The sequence below is a fragment of the Ursus arctos genome, unplaced genomic scaffold, assembly GCF_023065955.2.
Source record: "Ursus arctos isolate Adak ecotype North America unplaced genomic scaffold, UrsArc2.0 scaffold_26, whole genome shotgun sequence".
Lineage (NCBI taxonomy): Eukaryota > Metazoa > Chordata > Mammalia > Carnivora > Ursidae > Ursus > Ursus arctos.
Window position 1 is genome coordinate 11,195,638 of NW_026622941.1, and position 10,643 is coordinate 11,206,280.

Sequence of the window (10,643 nt, forward strand, 5' to 3'; positions counted from 1 at the left end):
TTATATTTTGTTAGTCACCATACAGTACATCCCCGGTTTCCGATGTAAAGTTCGATGATTCATTAGTTGCGTATAACACCCACTATCTGCGATTTTGCAGTCTCTGCACTTTTTATTCTCCCAACGTATTAGAAGCCGCCCACAGGGGCGGGGGGGGGGGTGGTATTTTTTTTTTTTTTTAAGATTTTATTTATTGATTTGACACAGAGAGAGAAACAGCCAGCAAGAGAGGGAACACAAGCAGGGGGAGTGGGAGAGGAAGAAGCAGGCTCCCAGGAGAAGAGCCCGATGTGGGGCTCAATCCCAGAACGCTGGGATCATGCCCTGAGCCAAAGGCAGATGCTTAACGACTGCGCCACCCAGGTGCCCCTGTTTTGTTTTGTTTTGTTTTGTTTTGTTTTGTTTGGCACCTCAGCTATACAGGGGAACTTCATCAGGATTCTTCCTCTGTATCAAGAACAGATTGTAAAGAACATAAGAGGTCAGATTCAGGATGACCAGGAAATTCTAAGGTAAAGTCTCCATTAGAAGCAAAGTGTATCAGCCCTTTTAATTTAGAAAGGAGATCTCTACCTAGTAAATTAACTGGAGCTGGATCACCTAGCAAAAAGGAATGCTTTTCAGTTAAGAGGTCCCAGAGCGATCTGTACTGGTTGAGGTGGAAACTGTGAGCTTTTTTAGATACCCCCACTATGGGCACCATTTTACTCAGAGGAATTTGTTGTCCTGTGAGAGTGGGACTTAAAATAGAAAGTGTAGCTCCAATATCTACTAAAATTTGGCAAGCTTTTCCATTAATTTTGGCTGTTTAACGGAATTACTGTTAACAGCTCACCGGAGAATCCCTCCAAGTCCTGTCAACTCTGGGAGGGGCCCGTATAGGAATCCTCCCTTGGGGGCACTGGAACTGAAGAATTTGCAGAGGACCTTTGAGGACAATTTTCTCCCCCAGTGCCCTAGTTGATTACAAATCGAGCATTGACCTTTAGGCCGTAGTTTTGATGGTGGAGCCCCAGAAGGACAGAATGTGCAGGGCCCAGGTGTTATTTTAGGTCTCTGGCCTTGGAGCTGGTATAGCCGTAAAGCCAACAATTCAGCAGATCTTTGTTCAGTCTTACTTCAAGTTCCTTTCAAAATGCTCAGCTGTAGCCATGAGGTGAGTCGGGCTGGAGGCCTCGCATGCTATTCTTTGCCTTTTATTTAGCACCAGGCTCTCTGGGGATAATCCATGTACAAAGAGAGCACGCTGGGTGACTTCATTTCGTGCCTGGAATCCAGAACGCTGAAGGAAGAGCCTCCAGCCACCTCCAGATGGGCTCTAAGTCTGCCACAGGTTCATCTTTCTTTTGTTTGCGTGTTTGAATAACAGACCAGTCAATGTGGGTGGGGAAACTCTAGGAATGGCTTTTAAAAGATTAGCTGCTATTCTGGGAGCTTTTTCTGATTTATAAGATCCTGGAGACACGGTATTTCAAATATCCTCGGCATTATGCCATTCTGCTTCCCACATCCATTTGGGGGCATCGCCAGGTCCTACCAACACGTGCACTAGCTGATAAAGATCTGGCAGTCTGGGGTCATGGGCTCTGATAAGGATTTTAAATTCTTTTAAAAACCTCTGGGGATCCTCCTTGATTTAGGAAATTCTTCAACTATGGCCCTTAGTTTAGTCTTTGACCAAGAAGGGAAAGATAGCCCAGGAGGATGCCTGCCACCTGGTGGTTTTATTTTTAAAGGTAACTGCTTAAGTGTCTCTTCAGAGTGGAAAGGCAGTTCAGACAGAGAATGAGGAGGCCAGGATGACCTCAGGGATAGAAGGGTGGAGGGGTGCGATAGGAGTCCTGTCAGTTCTTTCGTCTTAGGTACCTCTTGCGTTTTTAATTTCTCTTAGCCTTCGGTAAGGAGCCTTTCAATAAGGCTATTTTAGAATCTTGAAGCCCCTTGGGAGAAGGGGAGAAGATTTGCACACCAATTAAAACAGGCATCCCTTTCTGTTTGCTTCATTAGGGAAGTCTTAATTCAAGCACATTTCTTAAATGAACAATCTTATCTAATTGGAATGCATATTGGCCATTGTAATTCTAGGTTATTTTTAGTAAAATTTTTCCATCTTGCTACATATCTGCAGCTTTTGGGACTAAAGTTCTTAGATATAAAATAAGCTGGCATGCCAGAAGGTAGCATACTTGACTCTTCAGAATTTAAGGACCCCATTGCTAAGACTTCGGGTTTCTGAAGCCAAACTAATACCTAAAAGGGATGTGCTGTGTAGGGTTGGGGGTTGTGGGTATGTTACAGTGTCCCTCGTTTCAGGTTTTTTGAGGTTGGCAGGTGACCTAGTGTCCATCTAACCTGTTCTGTGACCAGCTTATTCTACCACGAGAGTCTTCTTGAGGTGGCAAGCACTCCAGCAACCTTTAAATGCTTGATCCGTGTCCACCAATGTTTGCAGTTTTTTGGCCTCCAAGATCCCTGCTAGAAATAGCCTTTCATCTACACAAAACAAGACAAGCAAATGCGCGCCTTAAGACGTCGGCAGTACTGAATCCTGGCCACAAGAAGGCCCTGTGCGCAATACCATCAACTCCCTCGAAAACTTGCTGAGCTTTCCTATCCAGAGAATTACCATCTGAAAGGCTATAGGCTTGGCTCTGGGCAGAGCTTTCTGCCAGCTCAGTTGGGCTCTGAGCAAATATGCTAGCATAACTGGGCCCTGGGAAAACAGGCCAGCTCAGTTGGCTCTAGGCATAACTGTCTGCCAGTGCAAGCTGACCTGTCCTGTAAAGGAAATTCAGTTAGATTGGTAGCTCAAATGCAAAAAAGAGCCTCTCAGACCAAGAGGAGCTGACCCAAGGCTCTCAGAAATGGCAAGAAAGACCGTGAACTCAAAGCGTTCGCAGGTACAATGCCAGTGGTTTTCATCCCTGGATGTTGCCGGAAGTTTGCTTCAGATCCTGTTGCTGGCACTAAATCTGTTAAAAAACAAAGTTCAGCCTAGTTGGAGATCTAACTGGTGTTATTAAATGATTCATGAATTGGGCAGCATTCCATCTAGCAAATAGAGGGGACTCCAAGGAATTGTACAAAATGGAAGGCTTTTATAGAAGGGAAGCAGGGTCAAAAAAGTTATTAGCAAAAAAAAAAAAAAAGGATTGCTTTAGGTGGGGCTGCTTTCTAGGTGGCAAAGTGTCTTATACAGTCTATCTCATCTTTCTTTAGGGATAGACTGGACCCAATAGGCAGACCCACTGGTACTGATGGAAAAATTGCTGATTGACCAAGTAAGACTACATTTCTGGGGGTGTTTGAAACTGCATTTAGATTGGGTATTAAGCCCAAGTTTGGGAACTGGGGTCTAAGTGACACCATTTTGGGCCTGTGGTTTTCTTTTCTAACAGACCCTGTTTCTCAGTCATACTTTTTCTCATAATTCTCATAGCTGGTTGGTTACCTACCCTCAGTCTTATCCTGTTCCCCTGTATGATTACTTTAGAAATCATCTTGAGTTACCAGGTACTGAATCTCGGGGCTGACTGCATGCTAGTGTGGCCGTAGGGCCACAACTAGTACGACTGAAATTGGAGATTCTGGAATAGGACGTTTGAGATTGAAGAGTATAATCAAATCTTCCAGATAAATCTCACAACAGTAAATTAGGTTTGTGTACCGGTCATATTGTCAGTTAAATATATAGAAAGAAAGATATTTCTGGACATGGTAAATATGCTCAACCTGGCTGAAATTGACCTGCCAATTAACTACAGTGCATGGATAACATTTTCTGGAATTTAACCAGTCCTTTTGAAACCGTTCATATAAAGCAGCCAGAAATCAAGGATTTGGATAATCCATGAATATTGTTATCCAAACACATAGACAGGTATCATAAGCTATCTGTGGCGAAAAATTCAGTGTGCTTTGCATAAGGAGGTATATTATTCTCCTATTCCTGCTCTAATAATCACGAAGAGTAGCTTAAACAACACTAATTTGTTATACAATTCTGGAGGGCAGAGCTTGAAATGGGTTCCACTGGTCTAAAACCAAAATGGAATATAATCAATGTGTAGGCAAGGATGCATTTTTTTTTTTTTTGGACGCTTTAGGGGATATTGCATTCCTTGCCTTTTATAGCCCTAGCACCTGGCTACATTCCTTAGCTCAAGGCCCCTTCTCTGCTTCCAAGCCAGCAAACGCAGTACTTTGATCTCTGCTTACATCTTCCATTTCCTTCTCTTACTCTGACTCTCCTGGCTCTCTCTTCCACTTAAAAGGACCCTTATGATTATAGTGGGCCCACCTGGATAATTCAAGACAATCTCCACATTTCAACATCAACTGATTCGCAACATTAATTCCGTCTACAACCTTACTTGTTTTGCTATGTAACATGATCATAGGTTCTGGGGATTTAGAAAGTGCACATTTTTGAGGGGCCATTATTTTTACCTATAACAGAAGGGAATAAGGTTAATATCATTGACAGTGAGTCTACCTACATGCAAAGAATATTGGGGTCGTAGGAGGGTGCATGTGTGTGATAGAATTCATTTTATTGTCACTATAGAGATTGGGAATGGCTACGGTAATTTTCAAGACTTATCTTTGGGCTTGGCCACAGCTGTCATACTCGTCTAAACCTAACCATACAGAAAGTTGCCCTATTCCTGGTATTTTCAGTTGTATAAAATTCTGGGTTACTTTTCTCTGATTTAAAACTTAAATATCTCTGACTACTATAAGAAAATCCACACCTTGCAGTTCCATTTTAACAAGGATTTTGGAAATAAGACAGTTCTGGACTTATATACTAGCCCAAATAGAAGATAAACCTGAATCTCAATCCTGGCTCTGGCATTTACAAATTCTGAGTTCTTATTGCTAAGATGACTACACAAAGCATTGACAGAACATGGAGACATTTCTGGCATTAATTAGTGAATTTCAAGATGTACCTGAATGTGGCTCAGAAGTTAAGAATGCCAGGTATTAGGTATCAAAATACAAAGAAATATATGAAATTAGGACATTAAAAGAAAGTATATGGAAGGTGAGAGGGAGAGAACCAGGCAAGATGACTAAGGACTAAGTTCCCACTTGGAGAGGATGTTTGATGATGGAACATCCTTTCAGATTATATTACCTATTCAATGACAAGAAAAGGAGTTGAATTTAAATGATAGGTGCTTTTATCAAAAATGAAGCATATTTATATTATGAGTCTTACTATAACAGGAGTCTTCAAAAGGTAAAATTCAGAGAAATAATGCTGGGGGGGGGATATGAACAAAAAGTGCATGTAAAGTGCACATAAAAATACTTCCTGCCCAGTATTTTCGATAAAGACAAAACAAACTGACCAGTAAGACTCCAGTGAAAAGATGAGCGCAACCCATTAAGGAACTAACAGAATGGACTTATTGATAAGCAAAAAATTGTGAGAAGTTTACACATAGGACAGATGTGGGGACTTATAGGGGGAAAAGAAACAGAATTTACAGAATTCCAGAAAGGGTAACAGTGGTAATCTCTGAAATATAAATCCAAGTGGAGCTCTCTGTAATCTTTAAGATCTTACTACAGATGGAGAATTCCAGATAAAAGTAGAAAATTGAGACTCAGGTATATGCATACATAAATGTCACTTAGAATTGCTTTTATGATGTATGGGATGCTACAGTAGATTGCTTAAGTTGGTCCCAAATTCTTCAGCCTGTAACACTGCTGTACCTTCTCACCATGAGAGGGATGGTCTGTTCTATTCTTTGACTCTGTGCTCAGCCATGTGATTTGCTTTGGCTAATTAGATGCTGGCATATATTTTGCAAGCAGTCTTTCATTGCTGGACTTACATCACTGGGACTTACATATTGGGCCTTATTCACCCTTCACTTCTACTAACATCAGGAGAAGGTTATGCCTAGACTAGAGAACAGATCCAGGGAGAAGAATGGAAGATCTGAGGAGCCAAGGTGCTCCATCAGGTTCAGCTTTGATCAACCAGCTTCCAGGTAGCCCCCAGACACATAACTGGGATTAGGAAAACAGTGGCTGTATCTAGACAAGTCCAATGTACATTACTGGTCTCCAGAGATATATAGAAATAAACATTTATTGTTGTCTATCACTGAGTTTTGTGGTGGTTACACAATAAAAGCTGACTGGTACAAAAATTGATACTAGAACGCGGCTATAATGGCAACAAAAGCTTAAATATATGGCACTGATGTTGAGGATACTGATAGAGGAGGCTATAAAAATGGTGGCACGTTAGGCACTTTTGAAATATTTGCTATTAAAGACAGAAAATGAATGAAATTAACTTTTGTATCTGAGCGAAGAGGCAATGAGGTAAAGCATTGTAGGCATCAAATGACTGCTTCTACCTGTATATTATTTGGTACTAAAATAAAGAGATGGACTCCAAAGAAACTATACGCTTTACAAAGAGAATTTAGAGAAGACATAGACTATATAACCTTCAGGTCGCTCACTCTGTAGCCTATATTTTCCATCTTTTCCATCTTCTAATGTTTTTTCTGTCTTTTAATGTTTCATTCTGGGTAGTTAGTTACCTTCTAATTCACTAATTCTGTCTCTTCCACTGTGTCTGACTGGTTGTTAAATATGTCTACTGAATTCTTAATCTTGATTATTCATTTTCTCAGACTTAACTGATTAAGTGATGGGAACAAACTTTTGCTATTCTACAAATCTGCTAGAGGGAAACAAAATAAAATACAACACCAAGTTCTTAAAGAAGGCTTTTTAAAAATAATTAGAAGTGCAAGCCAAAAAAAAAAAATGAAAATCTCCAGGAAATTACTTAGGCAGTGTCCAAATTATGTACATAAACATTTCAAGTATATATCATTAAATTAGGTACGTGATGATGATGATGACAGCTAAATGGGAAACCAGTAAATGACAGATGTGACTTCACCTGGCTTTCTAAGTGGCAGACTTCACTGTCATACAACACATCCCCATGGCCTTAACATTGGGGCTTAGGCTAAAAGAACACCATCACCTACCACTTCATCAAGGACAACTTAAAACCAACATATTTATAATGATTTACATCCTATTTTTTTTTCCTTTACTACATTCTAAATATTGTGACAAAAGTTATCTCAACCACTACTTTGCTTTTATTGCATTTTCATACAGACATATATATCCTCTATAGAATCATACAGTAAATTTCTTTCATACTTTAATAGCATCATTAGCAAGCAAAATTCTCCCACTGCTTATTTGCATTTCTAGCTACTGTGATTAAATCTGGGTTACCTTATTACAGTAGTCAAAGGAGCACTATATATACACACACAAATCCAAACACTACACTGAATATGTATTCTGCTTTACAAACTAATCTATGTTTGTGTCTTTTTTTGTCTAACAAAGAACTAAAAAACATTACAAATCCAATTTGTTCATTTGCACTGTTTCATAGTATTCAGTTGTATCAGTATGCTATAACCTATTTATCCACTTTATCATAATGGACATTTGTATGACTTCTCAATTTCAGCTATTAAGAAAAATAGTAATATGCACATTTTTGCATATATATCCTGGTGCCCAAATACCAAACATTCTCTAGTGAATATAAATAGGACTGCAATTAATATGTCTCAGGATATGCATCTTCACCTTCATTACAAAATGCCATACTGTTGCACAAACTTGTTTCTCCCAGTTTTTAATCCTATGAATACTGTATGAAAAATCCCATTGCTACAGATCCTTCCCAAAATTAGTACTTCAAACTGTTTACACCTTTATATTTATTTAACTATTATTACACATAATATAATCTTTTTTTATTACAATTGTGAATTTATCATAAGTTGAAAAAATTTTGTTTATTCTTTTCTGTTCCTATGACGGTGATTACATATATTTCTTCATACTGCATTGAATAACATACATATTTACTAATATTCCACTATGTAGTTTTATAACCTTTCTACTTCATATCTCAATCTGCTGCCTGAAAGTGTTATTATAGAAGAGAGATTTCCCTTTTAATCAAACATTATATCAGATCACTTTGAGTAAATTGATTAGGTAACAGCATGTTGTAAGGGAAATTTCAGTGCTGTTCAACACCTAAAGGACCCGATGAAAGAAATGTTGAAGTTGAAAATGAACCTACAAGGTCTTCTGTTAAGGTATTTTCCCTTAGAATACAGAAACTTCTTTCAAATTCTATCTATGAAGCTAAATGTATTCATTTTCTCAGACAGAATTTCAGATGCCACCGTAGTCTCAGGTATCCCTCCTAGCATGCTGTTTCCCAAAACTAGAGAGTGCTATGAGTGAAAGGAAGCTGAAGTCACCATGACAAGCATCTTGGCCTGATTGTTATCTCTGTACCTTAAGGAAGATCCAACTTGCTACTGGAGTGGAAATAAGTAAATGGTGGTGAGGAGGAGGAAGGTCGTCACCACTTTCACGGCCCTTGTGTGGGCCTCTGCTGGAGTCCCTCAAGCCCATCCGGTTGAGCTGTAGGTTCTTGGTGTCTCACCAAGAACAGAAATAAAAGGAGCAAACAGGTCAGGGACAGGAGAAAGGGGAGAAAGCTTAACATAGGTCAAGCTAGGAAGTAGAAGCCTTTTAAGACCAAACACGTATGTCTAAATGCAAAGTCTCTCATGTATCCCATAGGTACTCATCCACAACTCACCAGGGGCATCCTACATTCAGAAGTTAACAGACTATAAGAACAAAGGCCCCAGGAAAAGCACGAGACCCATTCTGTTCTCTCTCCACCTCCGCCGGATGAAAAAGAAGTGGGAGAACTTGGCTACCTTCAAGAAGCAGAAAATGTTAGGCAGGTAGCAAACCAGGGAGTTCAGTGATTAGTGCCCAAAGAATAGTAACCGCTTTTGCTAGTTGTTTACCAATGGCATAGGGATGTGGAGACAGTCCCACCAGAAATGAATCGAATAGTGTCACCCACTGTTGAGTGATTCTGACCATAGCCAAGCTGGTAAGGATGAAATCAGTTGATGAGACTTTCCCATTCTTGAACCATTCACTGCAGTTTGCCAGTCCAATGAACCCATTTCCCTGCATTCCTACCAGAATGCCACTACCGGAAAGAGATCTTCATTCCAACTCACATTTCCATGAAAATATTTCTGATGTGGTGCCTCACTGACGGCATCATAGCTAAACACTTGCAGGTTGACATCCACTTAGAGATGTTTGCATCCTATTTCCAGAAAGGACAACCGCAATTCTGCTATAGTCCCAGAGACCTTCACAAAAGAATAGTTCACTCTATTGAAACTGTACTTCCAGTGCTAAACCAAACAGTTCTGGGAAGAGATACAAAGCTTCACGAATACCCCTCTTATTACTTGTCAGGTACTATCGAATTTCCAGAGTAAACGCTAATCAACATCCACTTATCCTTGCACCAGCTAAAAATGTCCATTTGTGCTAATGCTTAAAAGGATGAAGTCAGGTATGAAAATATGCAAATATGAGACATTCTTTTCCCATAAGTTCTACTTTCTTCTTCCCTGAGCCATGCATTTGAATGCAAATATTTTAGATTTTGAATAGAAATGGCTAGAAAAAAGTTTTATATAATTCAGTTATCGTTACTCATTCTATCAAGTATTTTTATTGATTCAATGATTTATAGGAATAATTTAATGAAATTATTTATAGTTCAAAGAGCACACTCACGTTCTAGAGCAAATAAGTATAAATAATTAGTTGCATAATATTGTAAGAGCTAAATCAGAAGTTATAAGCAACGTATGCTGGGAATAGACACGAGGAAGCTACGGATGCTACAGTGCAGAACCAACTAGGGTTTTATGTGGATAGGAACATTTAGTTTGAACTCGAGATCTTTAGAATTTAAGAAGAAATAGAGACAAAGAGCTGGTAGTCAAGATGGATACGGGGCTTGTATAAATTTTCAAAGTGACACAAACAAGCTACGCCATGCTTCTAAAGGCAGAAACTGTTTTACAATAACTTATTGTCTATTTCGATTGTAATGGTACTATGTCCTCTCCGACACTCGTGTCCTCAATTCCATTTCTCCTCATCTGGGCCACAGAGAGACTGCACTTCCCAGCCTCCCTTGCAGGTGGTTGTGGCAATGTGGCTGAAATCTGAACAATGTCATATGAGAGAAAATTATGTGCATCATCTACAGGTCCAGCCCAACAAACATCTCCCCGTGAACACTCCTCCATACACCTTTTTCCTTGCTGCTGTCAGGAATGGGGATGACCCCAAGGCAATCTTGGAAGCCACATGTTAAAGATGCAGTAAGTTCACTCATCCTAATTCCCGGGTAACTGTATGGAGAAGTACTGGTCGTCAAACACATCAGTACTGTGAAAAGAGCAATTTAAGTCTATATTATGGATGAATCACTTTGTTGGGCAGCCTATTTGTGACACAAAGTGGGCGCGGTTAGAGGCGTTTCGATCATGAAGAAACAGATTTTGGAGGCTGGAAACATGTAGGCTCCCATGATGTAGTGGCAAAGTCTTTTAAAATGTTACATATAAAATCTTTGAGGAAGGCCTGTTTACCTAGTCTTAGCCCTAGTGGAAGTGGTTGATAAGACCTAAAACGGTGTGCTGAAGTTGTTTTTAGCAACA

At 39.7% G+C, this 10,643-nt stretch overlaps 1 long non-coding RNA gene and 1 pseudogene across 1 annotated transcript; one reads left to right on the forward strand and one right to left on the reverse strand.

Moving 5' to 3' along the window:
• Positions 1-1,041: 1,041 nt before the first annotated feature.
• Positions 1,042-6,126, forward strand: LOC130544863 (uncharacterized). Its single transcript, XR_008961543.1, has 2 exons — positions 1,042-1,333; positions 3,220-6,126. It is a non-coding gene; the product is annotated as an uncharacterized LOC130544863 (long non-coding RNA).
• Positions 6,127-8,004: 1,878 nt separating this feature from the next.
• LOC113258074 (taste receptor type 2 member 42-like) lies at positions 8,005-10,318 on the reverse strand (annotated as a pseudogene).
• Between the last annotated feature and the right edge of the window lie 325 nt (positions 10,319-10,643).